The sequence below is a fragment of the Thunnus thynnus genome, chromosome 23 (genome assembly GCF_963924715.1).
Source record: "Thunnus thynnus chromosome 23, fThuThy2.1, whole genome shotgun sequence".
Classification (NCBI taxonomy): Eukaryota; Metazoa; Chordata; class Actinopteri; order Scombriformes; family Scombridae; genus Thunnus; species Thunnus thynnus.
This window is the reverse complement of record NC_089539.1, coordinates 8,235,930-8,248,000: the sequence shown is the minus strand read 5'-3', so window position 1 is coordinate 8,248,000 and position 12,071 is coordinate 8,235,930. Positions and strand designations below refer to the sequence as shown.

General features: G+C 44.2%; 20 non-coding genes across 20 annotated transcripts; all 20 read right to left on the bottom strand.

The window, feature by feature from the left end:
- Nucleotides 1-151: 151 nt before the first annotated feature.
- Nucleotides 152-223, bottom strand: trnaq-uug (transfer RNA glutamine (anticodon UUG)). The gene has a single exon. It is a non-coding gene; the product is annotated as a tRNA-Gln (tRNA).
- A 192-nt stretch (nt 224-415) lies between these two features.
- On the bottom strand, nt 416-487 carry trnaq-cug (transfer RNA glutamine (anticodon CUG)). Its single transcript has one exon. It is a non-coding gene; the product is annotated as a tRNA-Gln (tRNA).
- Nucleotides 488-937: 450 nt separating this feature from the next.
- trnal-cag (transfer RNA leucine (anticodon CAG)) lies at nt 938-1,020 on the bottom strand. Its single transcript has one exon. It is a non-coding gene; the product is annotated as a tRNA-Leu (tRNA).
- Nucleotides 1,021-1,608: 588 nt separating this feature from the next.
- trnaq-cug (transfer RNA glutamine (anticodon CUG)) lies at nt 1,609-1,680 on the bottom strand. Its single transcript has one exon. It is a non-coding gene; the product is annotated as a tRNA-Gln (tRNA).
- A 494-nt stretch (nt 1,681-2,174) lies between these two features.
- Nucleotides 2,175-2,246, bottom strand: trnaq-cug (transfer RNA glutamine (anticodon CUG)). Its single transcript has one exon. It is a non-coding gene; the product is annotated as a tRNA-Gln (tRNA).
- A 450-nt stretch (nt 2,247-2,696) lies between these two features.
- Nucleotides 2,697-2,779, bottom strand: trnal-cag (transfer RNA leucine (anticodon CAG)). Its single transcript has one exon. It is a non-coding gene; the product is annotated as a tRNA-Leu (tRNA).
- Nucleotides 2,780-3,367: 588 nt separating this feature from the next.
- On the bottom strand, nt 3,368-3,439 carry trnaq-cug (transfer RNA glutamine (anticodon CUG)). Its single transcript has one exon. It is a non-coding gene; the product is annotated as a tRNA-Gln (tRNA).
- Nucleotides 3,440-3,926: 487 nt separating this feature from the next.
- Nucleotides 3,927-3,998, bottom strand: trnaq-cug (transfer RNA glutamine (anticodon CUG)). The gene has a single exon. It is a non-coding gene; the product is annotated as a tRNA-Gln (tRNA).
- Nucleotides 3,999-4,448: 450 nt separating this feature from the next.
- trnal-cag (transfer RNA leucine (anticodon CAG)) lies at nt 4,449-4,531 on the bottom strand. The gene has a single exon. It is a non-coding gene; the product is annotated as a tRNA-Leu (tRNA).
- A 588-nt stretch (nt 4,532-5,119) lies between these two features.
- trnaq-cug (transfer RNA glutamine (anticodon CUG)) lies at nt 5,120-5,191 on the bottom strand. Its single transcript has one exon. It is a non-coding gene; the product is annotated as a tRNA-Gln (tRNA).
- Nucleotides 5,192-5,423: 232 nt separating this feature from the next.
- Nucleotides 5,424-5,495, bottom strand: trnaq-uug (transfer RNA glutamine (anticodon UUG)). The gene has a single exon. It is a non-coding gene; the product is annotated as a tRNA-Gln (tRNA).
- Nucleotides 5,496-5,687: 192 nt separating this feature from the next.
- On the bottom strand, nt 5,688-5,759 carry trnaq-cug (transfer RNA glutamine (anticodon CUG)). Its single transcript has one exon. It is a non-coding gene; the product is annotated as a tRNA-Gln (tRNA).
- A 450-nt stretch (nt 5,760-6,209) lies between these two features.
- Nucleotides 6,210-6,292, bottom strand: trnal-cag (transfer RNA leucine (anticodon CAG)). Its single transcript has one exon. It is a non-coding gene; the product is annotated as a tRNA-Leu (tRNA).
- Nucleotides 6,293-6,880: 588 nt separating this feature from the next.
- Nucleotides 6,881-6,952, bottom strand: trnaq-cug (transfer RNA glutamine (anticodon CUG)). Its single transcript has one exon. It is a non-coding gene; the product is annotated as a tRNA-Gln (tRNA).
- Nucleotides 6,953-7,184: 232 nt separating this feature from the next.
- Nucleotides 7,185-7,256, bottom strand: trnaq-uug (transfer RNA glutamine (anticodon UUG)). The gene has a single exon. It is a non-coding gene; the product is annotated as a tRNA-Gln (tRNA).
- A 192-nt stretch (nt 7,257-7,448) lies between these two features.
- On the bottom strand, nt 7,449-7,520 carry trnaq-cug (transfer RNA glutamine (anticodon CUG)). Its single transcript has one exon. It is a non-coding gene; the product is annotated as a tRNA-Gln (tRNA).
- A 450-nt stretch (nt 7,521-7,970) lies between these two features.
- Nucleotides 7,971-8,053, bottom strand: trnal-cag (transfer RNA leucine (anticodon CAG)). Its single transcript has one exon. It is a non-coding gene; the product is annotated as a tRNA-Leu (tRNA).
- A 588-nt stretch (nt 8,054-8,641) lies between these two features.
- Nucleotides 8,642-8,713, bottom strand: trnaq-cug (transfer RNA glutamine (anticodon CUG)). Its single transcript has one exon. It is a non-coding gene; the product is annotated as a tRNA-Gln (tRNA).
- Nucleotides 8,714-9,199: 486 nt separating this feature from the next.
- trnaq-cug (transfer RNA glutamine (anticodon CUG)) lies at nt 9,200-9,271 on the bottom strand. Its single transcript has one exon. It is a non-coding gene; the product is annotated as a tRNA-Gln (tRNA).
- Nucleotides 9,272-9,692: 421 nt separating this feature from the next.
- On the bottom strand, nt 9,693-9,775 carry trnal-cag (transfer RNA leucine (anticodon CAG)). Its single transcript has one exon. It is a non-coding gene; the product is annotated as a tRNA-Leu (tRNA).
- Between the last annotated feature and the right edge of the window lie 2,296 nt (nt 9,776-12,071).

Here is a 12,071-nt window from a genome sequence, read left to right as displayed (position 1 = left end):
TTGCTGTCATGTATAACACAAATAGCCTACGGTAAGAACAGTAACCACAAAGGATTCAGTCTTTCAAAAAACACAGCGTCTTCCAAAAAGAGGGCAGAGCTTTAACATTTTCAAAAGTCACTGCATTTTAAGTGCAAATCTTGTCGAAATCAGGTTCCACCGAGATTTGAACTCGGATCACTGGATTCAAAGTCCAGAGTGCTAACCATTACACCATGGAACCACAGCTCACATCTACCCGTAAAGTCACCTCACAGGTCCCTCAGGAGAATTGGACGATCTGAAGAGCGAGTGATCAGTCTGCGATCACTGAGCGACTGAGCAGTCTTGATATCAGTCGCAGATTCCCAGCCACTGACGCCATCAGGTGAAGGTGGCTTACTTAGGCAGGTGGACAGGTGGCAGTCTTGAAACCAGGTCCCACCGAGATTTGAACTCGGATCGCTGGATTCAGAGTCCAGAGTGCTAACCATTACACCATGGAACCATGCGCTCTGTTGCATTATGTCTCTTGGCAACCTAGTGGAGAACAGTGTCAATTTCCCCATCGGCCTATGGCGATGGTGTTTTGCTATCATTTATAACACAAATAAGCTACGTTAAGAACAGTAACCACAAAGGATTCAGTCATTTCCAAGCGACAGGTGAACACACATAAATCTGGTATATCGGGCTAATGCGCCGCTCAGAGACAAGAGGGGATGCGGGAGATGATCATTCAGTGAGTGTTTTGAAGGAGCGGGTCTACTCAATTTACAAGTTTATGGAGCACATGGTAGCAGCACAGCTACTGTGCACCAACGCATTGCTTTCTGTGCACAGGTTGAGAGTGTAGAGACTGAACCGTTGTGGCTTTTTTCTCAAGCGCTCATCATCCAGTGTCTTTCCCAATGTTGTCTTAGCGGCAAGGTTCAGGACTACTGTGAAAAACACTGGCTGTCAGAAGTGGGATTCGAACCCACGCCTCCAGGGGAGACTGCGACCTGAACGCAGCGCCTTAGACCGCTCGGCCATCCTGACGGCGTCTGAAGGTCCGGACCTATGATTTTGGATCCACATAGCAATTAGCAATGATTGATGGACTCTCTCGAGGCAAAAAAGGCACCGCTCTCAGCGTATGGCTGCGAGTAGTGACAAAGTCAGGCAAACTGACAGTGTAGATCATTAAAATAAATGAATGAATAAAGCAGAGATAGCGTATGAAATTACCAGTAACGCAGTGGGTAACATTTTAAAAAGGCACCTTTACTGCCTAACGTAAGCAACTTATTAAACTTTTGCTACTTGCTCGGCTCCCTCCTTGGCCAGACTTTCACTTCAAGATCAACTTTTTAGCCCAATGTATTCAGGTCATCTGCCCTCATGATATTCAAGACAATTGAAAAATGGTGTCAATTTCCACATAATCAAGAGATGAATATCTCTTAAGTGTAGATCGCCATGACTTTCAGACAGACTGGAAAAACAGTAACCACAATGGATTCAGTCTTTCAAAAAACCAAGCGTCTTCCAAAGAAAGGGCACTGTTTCCACATTTACAAGCGCTGACAAGATAGGACTAAAGTCCCTGCATTTTACCTGTAAATGGTCTCGCCACCTCTTAAAACCAGGTCCCACCGAGATTTGAACTCGGATCGCTGGATTCAGAGTCCAGAGTGCTAACCATTACACCATGGAACCACACACTAGGTTGCGCAATGGCTCTTGACAAGCTAGTGGAGAACAATGTCGATTTCCGTATTAGCCTATGACCATGGCATTTTGCTGTCATGTATAACACAAATAGCCTACGGTAAGAACAGTAACCACAAAGGATTCAGTCTTTCAAAAAACACAGCGTCTTCCAAAAAGAGGGCAGAGCTTTCACATTTTCAAAAGTCACTGCATTTTAAGTGCAAATCTTGTCGAAATCAGGTTCCACCGAGATTTGAACTCGGATCACTGGATTCAAAGTCCAGTGCTAACCATTACACCATGGAACCACAGCTCACATCTACCCGTAAAGTCACCTCACAGGTCCCTCAGGAGAATTGGACGATCTGAAGAGCGAGTGATCAGTCTGCGATCACTGAGCGACTGAGCAGTCTTGATATCAGTCGCAGATTCCCAGCCACTGACGCCATCAGGTGAAGGTGGCTTACTTAGGCAGGTGGACAGGTGGCAGTCTTGAAACCAGGTCCCACCGAGATTTGAACTCGGATCGCTGGATTCAGAGTCCAGAGTGCTAACCATTACACCATGGAACCATGCGCTCTGTTGCATTATGTCTCTTGGCAACCTAGTGGAGAACAGTGTCAATTTCCCCATCGGCCTATGGCGATGGTGTTTTGCTATCATTTATAACACAAATAAGCTACGTTAAGAACAGTAACCACAAAGGATTCAGTCATTTCCAAGCGACAGGTGAACACACATAAATCTGGTATATCGGGCTAATGCGCCGCTCAGAGACAAGAGGGGATGCGGGAGATGATCATTCAGTGAGTGTTTTGAAGGAGCGGGTCTACTCATTTTACAAGTTTATGGAGCACATGGTAGCAGCACAGCTACTGTGCACCAACGCATTGCTTTCTGTGCACAGGTTGAGAGTGTAGAGACTGAACCGTTGTGGCTTTTTTCTCAAGCGCTCATCATCCAGTGTCTTTCCCAATGTTGTCTTAGCGGCAAGGTTCAGGACTACTGTGAAAAACACTGGCTGTCAGAAGTGGGATTCGAACCCACGCCTCCAGGGGAGACTGCGACCTGAACGCAGCGCCTTAGACCGCTCGGCCATCCTGACTGCGTCTGAAGGTCCGGACCTATGATTTTGGATCCACATAGCAATTAGCAATGATTGATGGACTCTCTCGAGGCAAAAAAGGCACCGCTCTCAGCGTATGGCTGCGAGTAGTGACAAAGTCAGGCAAACTGACAGTGTAGATCATTAAAATAAATGAATGAATAAAGCAGAGATAGCGTATGAAATTACCAGTAACGCAGTGGGTAACATTTTAAAAAGGCACCTTTACTGCCTAACGTAAGCAACTTATTAAACTTTTGCTACTTGCTCGGCTCCCTCCTTGGCCAGACTTTCACTTCAAGATCAACTTTTTAGCCCAATGTATTCAGGTCATCTGCCCTCATGATATTCAAGACAATTGAAAAATGGTGTCAATTTCCACATAATCAAGAGATGAATATCTCTTAAGTGTAGATCGCCATGACTTTCAGACAGACTGGAAAAACAGTAACCACAATGGATTCAGTCTTTCAAAAAACCAAGCGTCTTCCAAAGAAAGGGCACTGTTTCCACATTTACAAGCGCTGACAAGATAGGACTAAAGTCCCTGCATTTTACCTGCAAATGGCCTCGCCACCTCTTAAAACCAGGTCCCACCGAGATTTGAACTCGGATCGCTGGATTCAGAGTCCAGAGTGCTAACCATTACACCATGGAACCACACACTAGGTTGCGCAATGGCTCTTGACAAGCTAGTGGAGAACAATGTCGATTTCCGTATTAGCCTATGACCATGGCATTTTGCTGTCATGTATAACACAAATAGCCTACGGTAAGAACAGTAACCACAAAGGATTCAGTCTTTCAAAAAACACAGCGTCTTCCAAAAAGAGGGCAGAGCTTTCACATTTTCAAAAGTCACTGCATTTTAAGTGCAAATCTTGTCGAAATCAGGTTCCACCGAGATTTGAACTCGGATCAAAGTCCAGAGTGCTAACCATTACACCATGGAACCACAGCTCACATCTACCCGTAAAGTCACCTCACAGGTCCCTCAGGAGAATTGGACGATCTGAAGAGCGAGTGATCAGTCTGCGATCACTGAGCGACTGAGCAGTCTTGATATCAGTCGCAGATACCCAGCCACTGACGCCATCAGGTGAAGGTGGCTTACTTAGGCAGGTGGACAGGTGGCAGTCTTGAAACCAGGTCCCACCGAGATTTGAACTCGGATCGCTGGATTCAGAGTCCAGAGTGCTAACCATTACACCATGGAACCATGCGCTCTGTTGCATTATGTCTCTTGGCAACCTAGTGGAGAACAGTGTCAATTTCCCCATCGGCCTATGGCGATGGTGTTTTGCTATCATTTATAACACAAATAAGCTACGTTAAGAACAGTAACCACAAAGGATTCAGTCATTTCCAAGCGACAGGTGAACACACATAAATCTGGTATATCGGGCTAATGCGCCGCTCAGAGACAAGAGGGGATGCGGGAGATGATCATTCAGTGAGTGTTTTGAAGGAGCGGGTCTACTCATTTTACAAGTTTATGGAGCACATGGTAGCAGCACAACTACTGTGCACCAACGCATTGCTTTCTGTGCACAGGTTGAGAGTGTAGAGACTGAACCGTTGTGGCTTTTTTCTCAAGCGCTCATCATCCAGTGTCTTTCCCAATGTTGTCTTAGCGGCAAGGTTCAGGACTACTGTGAAAAACACTGGCTGTCAGAAGTGGGATTCGAACCCACGCCTCCAGGGGAGACTGCGACCTGAACGCAGCGCCTTAGACCGCTCGGCCATCCTGACGGCGTCTGAAGGTCCGGACCTATGATTTTGGATCCACATAGCAATTAGCAATGATTGATGGACTCTCTCGAGGCAAAAAAGGCACCGCTCTCAGCGTATGGCTGCGAGTAGTGACAAAGTCAGGCAAACTGACAGTGTAGATCATTAAAATAAATGAATGAATAAAGCAGAGATAGCGTATGAAATTACCAGTAACGCAGTGGGTAACATTTTAAAAAGGCACCTTTACTGCCTAACGTAAGCAACTTATTAAACTTTTGCTACTTGCTCGGCTCCCTCCTTGGCCAGACTTTCACTTCAAGATCAACTTTTTAGCCCAATGTATTCAGGTCATCTGCCCTCATGATATTCAAGACAATTGAAAAATGGTGTCAATTTCCACATAATCAAGAGATGAATATCTCTTAAGTGTAGATCGCCATGACTTTCAGACAGACTGGAAAAACAGTAACCACAATGGATTCAGTCTTTCAAAAAACCAAGCGTCTTCCAAAGAAAGGGCACTGTTTCCACATTTACAAGCGCTGACAAGATAGGACTAAAGTCCCTGCATTTTACCTGTAAATGGTCTCGCCACCTCTTAAAACCAGGTCCCACCGAGATTTGAACTCGGATCGCTGGATTCAGAGTCCAGAGTGCTAACCATTACACCATGGAACCACACACTAGGTTGCGCAATGGCTCTTGACAAGCTAGTGGAGAACAATGTCGATTTCCGTATTAGCCTATGACCATGGCATTTTGCTGTCATGTATAACACAAATAGCCTACGGTAAGAACAGTAACCACAAAGGATTCAGTCTTTCAAAAAACACAGCGTCTTCCAAAAAGAGGGCAGAGCTTTCACATTTTCAAAAGTCACTGCATTTTAAGTGCAAATCTTGTCGAAATCAGGTTCCACCGAGATTTGAACTCGGATCACTGGATTCAAAGTCCAGAGTGCTAACCATTACACCATGGAACCACAGCTCACATCTACCCGTAAAGTCACCTCACAGGTCCCTCAGGAGAATTGGACGATCTGAAGAGCGAGTGATCAGTCTGCGATCACTGAGCGACTGAGCAGTCTTGATATCAGTCGCAGATTCCCAGCCACTGACGCCATCAGGTGAAGGTGGCTTACTTAGGCAGGTGGACAGGTGGCAGTCTTGAAACCAGGTCCCACCGAGATTTGAACTCGGATCGCTGGATTCAGAGTCCAGAGTGCTAACCATTACACCATGGAACCATGCGCTCTGTTGCATTATGTCTCTTGGCAACCTAGTGGAGAACAGTGTCAATTTCCCCATCGGCCTATGGCGATGGTGTTTTGCTATCATTTATAACACAAATAAGCTACGTTAAGAACAGTAACCACAAAGGATTCAGTCATTTCCAAGCGACAGGTGAACACACATAAATCTGGTATATCGGGCTAATGCGCCGCTCAGAGACAAGAGGGGATGCGGGAGATGATCATTCAGTGAGTGTTTTGAAGGAGCGGGTCTACTCATTTTACAAGTTTATGGAGCACATGGTAGCAGCACAGCTACTGTGCACCAACGCATTGCTTTCTGTGCACAGGTTGAGAGTGTAGAGACTGAACCGTTGTGGCTTTTTTCTCAAGCGCTCATCATCCAGTGTCTTTCCCAATGTTGTCTTAGCGGCAAGGTTCAGGACTACTGTGAAAAACACTGGCTGTCAGAAGTGGGATTCGAACCCACGCCTCCAGGGGAGACTGCGACCTGAACGCAGCGCCTTAGACCGCTCGGCCATCCTGACTGCGTCTGAAGGTCCGGACCTATGATTTTGGATCCACATAGCAATTAGCAATGATTGATGGACTCTCTCGAGGCAAAAAAGGCACCGCTCTCAGCGTATGGCTGCGAGTAGTGACAAAGTCAGGCAAACTGACAGTGTAGATCATTAAAATAAATGAATGAATAAAGCAGAGATAGCGTATGAAATTACCAGTAACGCAGTGGGTAACATTTTAAAAAGGCACCTTTACTGCCTAACGTAAGCAACTTATTAAACTTTTGCTACTTGCTCGGCTCCCTCCTTGGCCAGACTTTCACTTCAAGATCAACTTTTTAGCCCAATGTATTCAGGTCATCTGCCCTCATGATATTCAAGACAATTGAAAAATGGTGTCAATTTCCACATAATCAAGAGATGAATATCTCTTAAGTGTAGATCGCCATGACTTTCAGACAGACTGGAAAAACAGTAACCACAATGGATTCAGTCTTTCAAAAAACCAAGCGTCTTCCAAAGAAAGGGCACTGTTTCCACATTTACAAGCGCTGACAAGATAGGACTAAAGTCCCTGCATTTTACCTGTAAATGGTCTCGCCACCTCTTAAAACCAGGTCCCACCGAGATTTGAACTCGGATCGCTGGATTCAGAGTCCAGAGTGCTAACCATTACACCATGGAACCACACACTAGGTTGCGCAATGGCTCTTGACAAGCTAGTGGAGAACAATGTCGATTTCCGTATTAGCCTATGACCATGGCATTTTGCTGTCATGTATAACACAAATAGCCTACGGTAAGAACAGTAACCACAAAGGATTCAGTCTTTCAAAAAACACAGCGTCTTCCAAAAAGAGGGCAGAGCTTTCACATTTTCAAAAGTCACTGCATTTTAAGTGCAAATCTTGTCGAAATCAGGTTCCACCGAGATTTGAACTCGGATCACTGGATTCAAAGTCCAGAGTGCTAACCATTACACCATGGAACCACAGCTCACATCTACCCGTAAAGTCACCTCACAGGTCCCTCAGGAGAATTGGACGATCTGAAGAGCGAGTGATCAGTCTGCGATCACTGAGCCACTGAGCAGTCTTGATATCAGTCGCAGATTCCCAGCCACTGACGCCATCAGGTGAAGGTGGCTTACTTAGGCAGGTGGACAGGTGGCAGTCTTGAAACCAGGTCCCACCGAGATTTGAACTCGGATCGCTGGATTCAGAGTCCAGAGTGCTAACCATTACACCATGGAACCATGCGCTCTGTTGCATTATGTCTCTTGGCAACCTAGTGGAGAACAGTGTCAATTTCCCCATCGGCCTATGGCGATGGTGTTTTGCTATCATTTATAACACAAATAAGCTACGTTAAGAACAGTAACCACAAAGGATTCAGTCATTTCCAAGCGACAGGTGAACACACATAAATCTGGTATATCGGGCTAATGCGCCGCTCAGAGACAAGAGGGGATGCGGGAGATGATCATTCAGTGAGTGTTTTGAAGGAGCGGGTCTACTCATTTTACAAGTTTATGGAGCACATGGTAGCAGCACAGCTACTGTGCACCAACGCATTGCTTTCTGTGCACAGGTTGAGAGTGTAGAGACTGAACCGTTGTGGCTTTTTTCTCAAGCGCTCATCATCCAGTGTCTTTCCCAATGTTGTCTTAGCGGCAAGGTTCAGGACTACTGTGAAAAACACTGGCTGTCAGAAGTGGGATTCGAACCCACGCCTCCAGGGGAGACTGCGACCTGAACGCAGCGCCTTAGACCGCTCGGCCATCCTGACTGCGTCTGAAGGTCCGGACCTATGATTTTGGATCCACATAGCAATTAGCAATGATTGATGGACTCTCTCGAGGCAAAAAAGGCACCGCTCTCAGCGTATGGCTGCGAGTAGTGACAAAGTCAGGCAAACTGACAGTGTAGATCATTAAAATAAATGAATGAATAAAGCAGAGATAGCGTATGAAATTACCAGTAACGCAGTGGGTAACATTTTAAAAAGGCACCTTTACTGCCTAACGTAAGCAACTTATTAAACTTTTGCTACTTGCTCGGCTCCCTCCTTGGCCAGACTTTCACTTCAAGATCAACTTTTTAGCCCAATGTATTCAGGTCATCTGCCCTCATGATATTCAAGACAATTGAAAAATGGTGTCAATTTCCACATAATCAAGAGATGAATATCTCTTAAGTGTAGATCGCCATGACTTTCAGACAGACTGGAAAAACAGTAACCACAATGGATTCAGTCTTTCAAAAAACCAAGCGTCTTCCAAAGAAAGGGCACTGTTTCCACATTTACAAGCGCTGACAAGATAGGACTAAAGTCCCTGCATTTTACCTGTAAATGGTCTCGCCACCTCTTAAAACCAGGTCCCACCGAGATTTGAACTCGGATCGCTGGATTCAGAGTCCAGAGTGCTAACCATTACACCATGGAACCACACACTAGGTTGCGCAATGGCTCTTGACAAGCTAGTGGAGAACAATGTCGATTTCCGTATTAGCCTATGACCATGGCATTTTGCTGTCATGTATAACACAAATAGCCTACGGTAAGAACAGTAACCACAAAGGATTCAGTCTTTCAAAAAACACAGCGTCTTCCAAAAAGAGGGCAGAGCTTTAACATTTTCAAAAGTCACTGCATTTTAAGTGCAAATCTTGTCGAAATCAGGTCCACCGAGATTTGAACTCGGATCAAAGTCCAGAGTGCTAACCATTACACCATGGAACCACAGCTCACATCTACCCGTAAAGTCACCTCACAGGTCGCTCAGGAGAATTGGACGATCTGAAGAGCGAGTGATCAGTCTGCGATCACTGAGCGACTGAGCAGTCTTGATATCAGTCGCAGATTCCCAGCCACTGACGCCATCAGGTGAAGGTGGCTTACTTAGGCAGGTGGACAGGTGGCAGTCTTGAAACCAGGTCCCACCGAGATTTGAACTCGGATCGCTGGATTCAGAGTCCAGAGTGCTAACCATTACACCATGGAACCATGCGCTCTGTTGCATTATGTCTCTTGGCAACCTAGTGGAGAACAGTGTCAATTTCCCAGTGTCAGTGTTTCCCAGAACAGTGTCAATTTTATGGCGATGGTGTTTTGCTATCATTTATAACAAAAATAAGCTACGTTAAGAACAGTAACCACAAAGGATTCAGTCATTTCCAAGCGACAGGTGAACACACATAAATCTGGTATATCGGGCTAATGCGCCGCTCAGAGACAAGAGGGGATGCGGGAGATGATCATTCAGTGAGTGTTTTGAAGGAGCGGGTCTACTCATTTTACAAGTTTATGGAGCACATGGTAGCAGCACAGCTACTGTGCACCAACGCATTGCTTTCTGTGCACAGGTTGAGAGTGTAGAGACTGAACCGTTGTGGCAAGGTTCAGGACTACTGTGAAAAAGACTGGCTGTCAGAAGTGGGATTCGAACCAACGCCTCCAGGGGAGACTGCGACCTGAACGCAGCGCGTTAGACCGCTCGGCCATCCTGACTGCATCTGAAGGTCCGGACCTATGATTTTGGATCCACATAGCAATTAGCAACGATGGATGGACTCTCTTTTGTCTGTTATTCAGTCCACAGAATGTAAACACAATCACAATGTAAGTGAGCAAGGCAAAAAAAGCATTGTTATTAGCCTATGGCTGCATGTAGTGACAAAGTCAGGAAAACTGACAATGTAGATCATTAAATGAATCAAACTAAAATGCCCATAGCAGCACTGCCATCAGTACTTAAGTAGCTGGAGTTTATCTGCATTATGATTCTGAACTGATGTTCTATGCCCCCCCTAATGTTTTTTTTTTTTACCGTAGGCTATTTGTGGTATAAATGATACTGTTGATGATGCTCTATGCCCCCCCTAATGTTTGTTGCAAGGTGGAAGATACTCAATTTCCTCAATACTTGCTCTTTAAACTAGGTTCCACCGAGACATGACCTCAAATCTCTGGATTCTGAGTCCAGAGTGCTAACCATTATACCATGGAACCACTCCTTGACATCATGAGAAAGTTGGGAAACTATTTCATACATGTTATCGCCATATATTATTCAGAGCATATAACAGAGATAGCACATGAAATTACCAGTAACACAATAGATAACATTTTAAAAAGGAAACTTTACTGTCTTACATAAAACCATCACACCATGGAACCATGTACTCAGTTGCATAATGTCTCTTGACAACCTAGTGGAGAATAGTGTCAATTTCCATATTATTCTATGACGATGGTATTTTGCTATCATTGATAACACAAATAGCCTACGGTAAGAACAGTAACCACAAAGGATCCAGTCATTGCCTTGTCATGTCATTTCAAATTGTACGGATGAGGTCTGGGTGCTAACTACCAATTCAGTTCACAGATTTTCATCTGTGTCCGTACAGTCGTTGAAAAATTAAATACAATATTGAATGTTTATGTCAATAAAAGGTATATTACATGGTATTGGGCAGAGATAGCATATGACAATACTGGCAATACAGAAGATCATATGAAAAAAGAAACTTTGAACCGCTAGCTAGCTACCTTAACGAACTTAGCCAACTACAGCTAGCAATTGTCTGTCAGTTGAGGATGAATATTTTAGCTGTGGTTATCAAGTTATCAGGCCCAGTGGTATTTGATATAATAATAAAATAATGTTTGTATAGCAACATACTTAAGACATTAGTGTTTCTTACCTGTGTCCTGGCAGACCTTTCAGCTAGACTGGATCATATAGTGACTGCGTAACCACAGATGAACACACAGAAACCTGGCATATCTAGCTAATGCACTGTTCACAGACAAGAGGGGATGTGGGAGACGCTCATTCAGTCAGTGTTTTGAATGACCAGGTCTACTCATTTTACAGTTCATCAAGCACATAGTTGCACAGCTACATTACACCAACACATTGCTTTGTGTGCACAGGTTGAGAGTGTAGATATTGAAAGGTTGTAGCTTTTTTCTCAAGCACTTGTCAGCCAGGGAAGGTCAACACCTGTCTTTTCCAATATTGTGTTACCGTTGTTACACTGTATTTAGTGACCTATCAGATTCTGTGACCTGCCATGATATTCTTACCCTAACCCCAACTATCTCATTCCTAAACCTAACCAACATTGCAAATCACAGAATCTAATGGTTCACCAAATACTGTCTATCACTGGTAACTATTTGGCCTATTGTGAAAATCACTGGCTGTCAGAGATGTGAATCGAATCCACTCCTCTAGGGGAGACTGTGACCTGAACGCAGCGCCTTAGACCACTCGGTCATTCTGACCGCTTCATACTTTACTTTTAACCAAAAGCCATAAGGACATAGGCAAGTCAAGTAAAATAAGTCACAGTGCAACTGTCCTAAATGGTTGTCTTTTAAAAATATTGTGAAGGTGTTATGCTTAGTTCATTAATAAAAACACACTTAAAGTACCATATAATTATTTCAATAAGCTTACAGTGTTAATCAAAGAGACTCAGATACACAGGGCAGCATCTGAAGCCAAAATATGAGCTTTCAAATGTACGAAAATTCAATTCATAGTAGTCTCACAGGAAATTTAATTACATTGTCATAGTCTTTTTTTGGGCACATCTCGCACTTTCATATATTAACCACCAGATGACAGTAATGGATTTATATTACTACATTCTAAGTTTATTATACAGTTCAACTTTATTTATCCTTGTTTTTTTTTATATAAGAATGTCTTTCTGCTAACTCCATTGATTTTCCTCTTTTGCCTTTTTTGTTCTTTTTTGATACAAAGCTCTGAGGCAAACATGTAATTGTA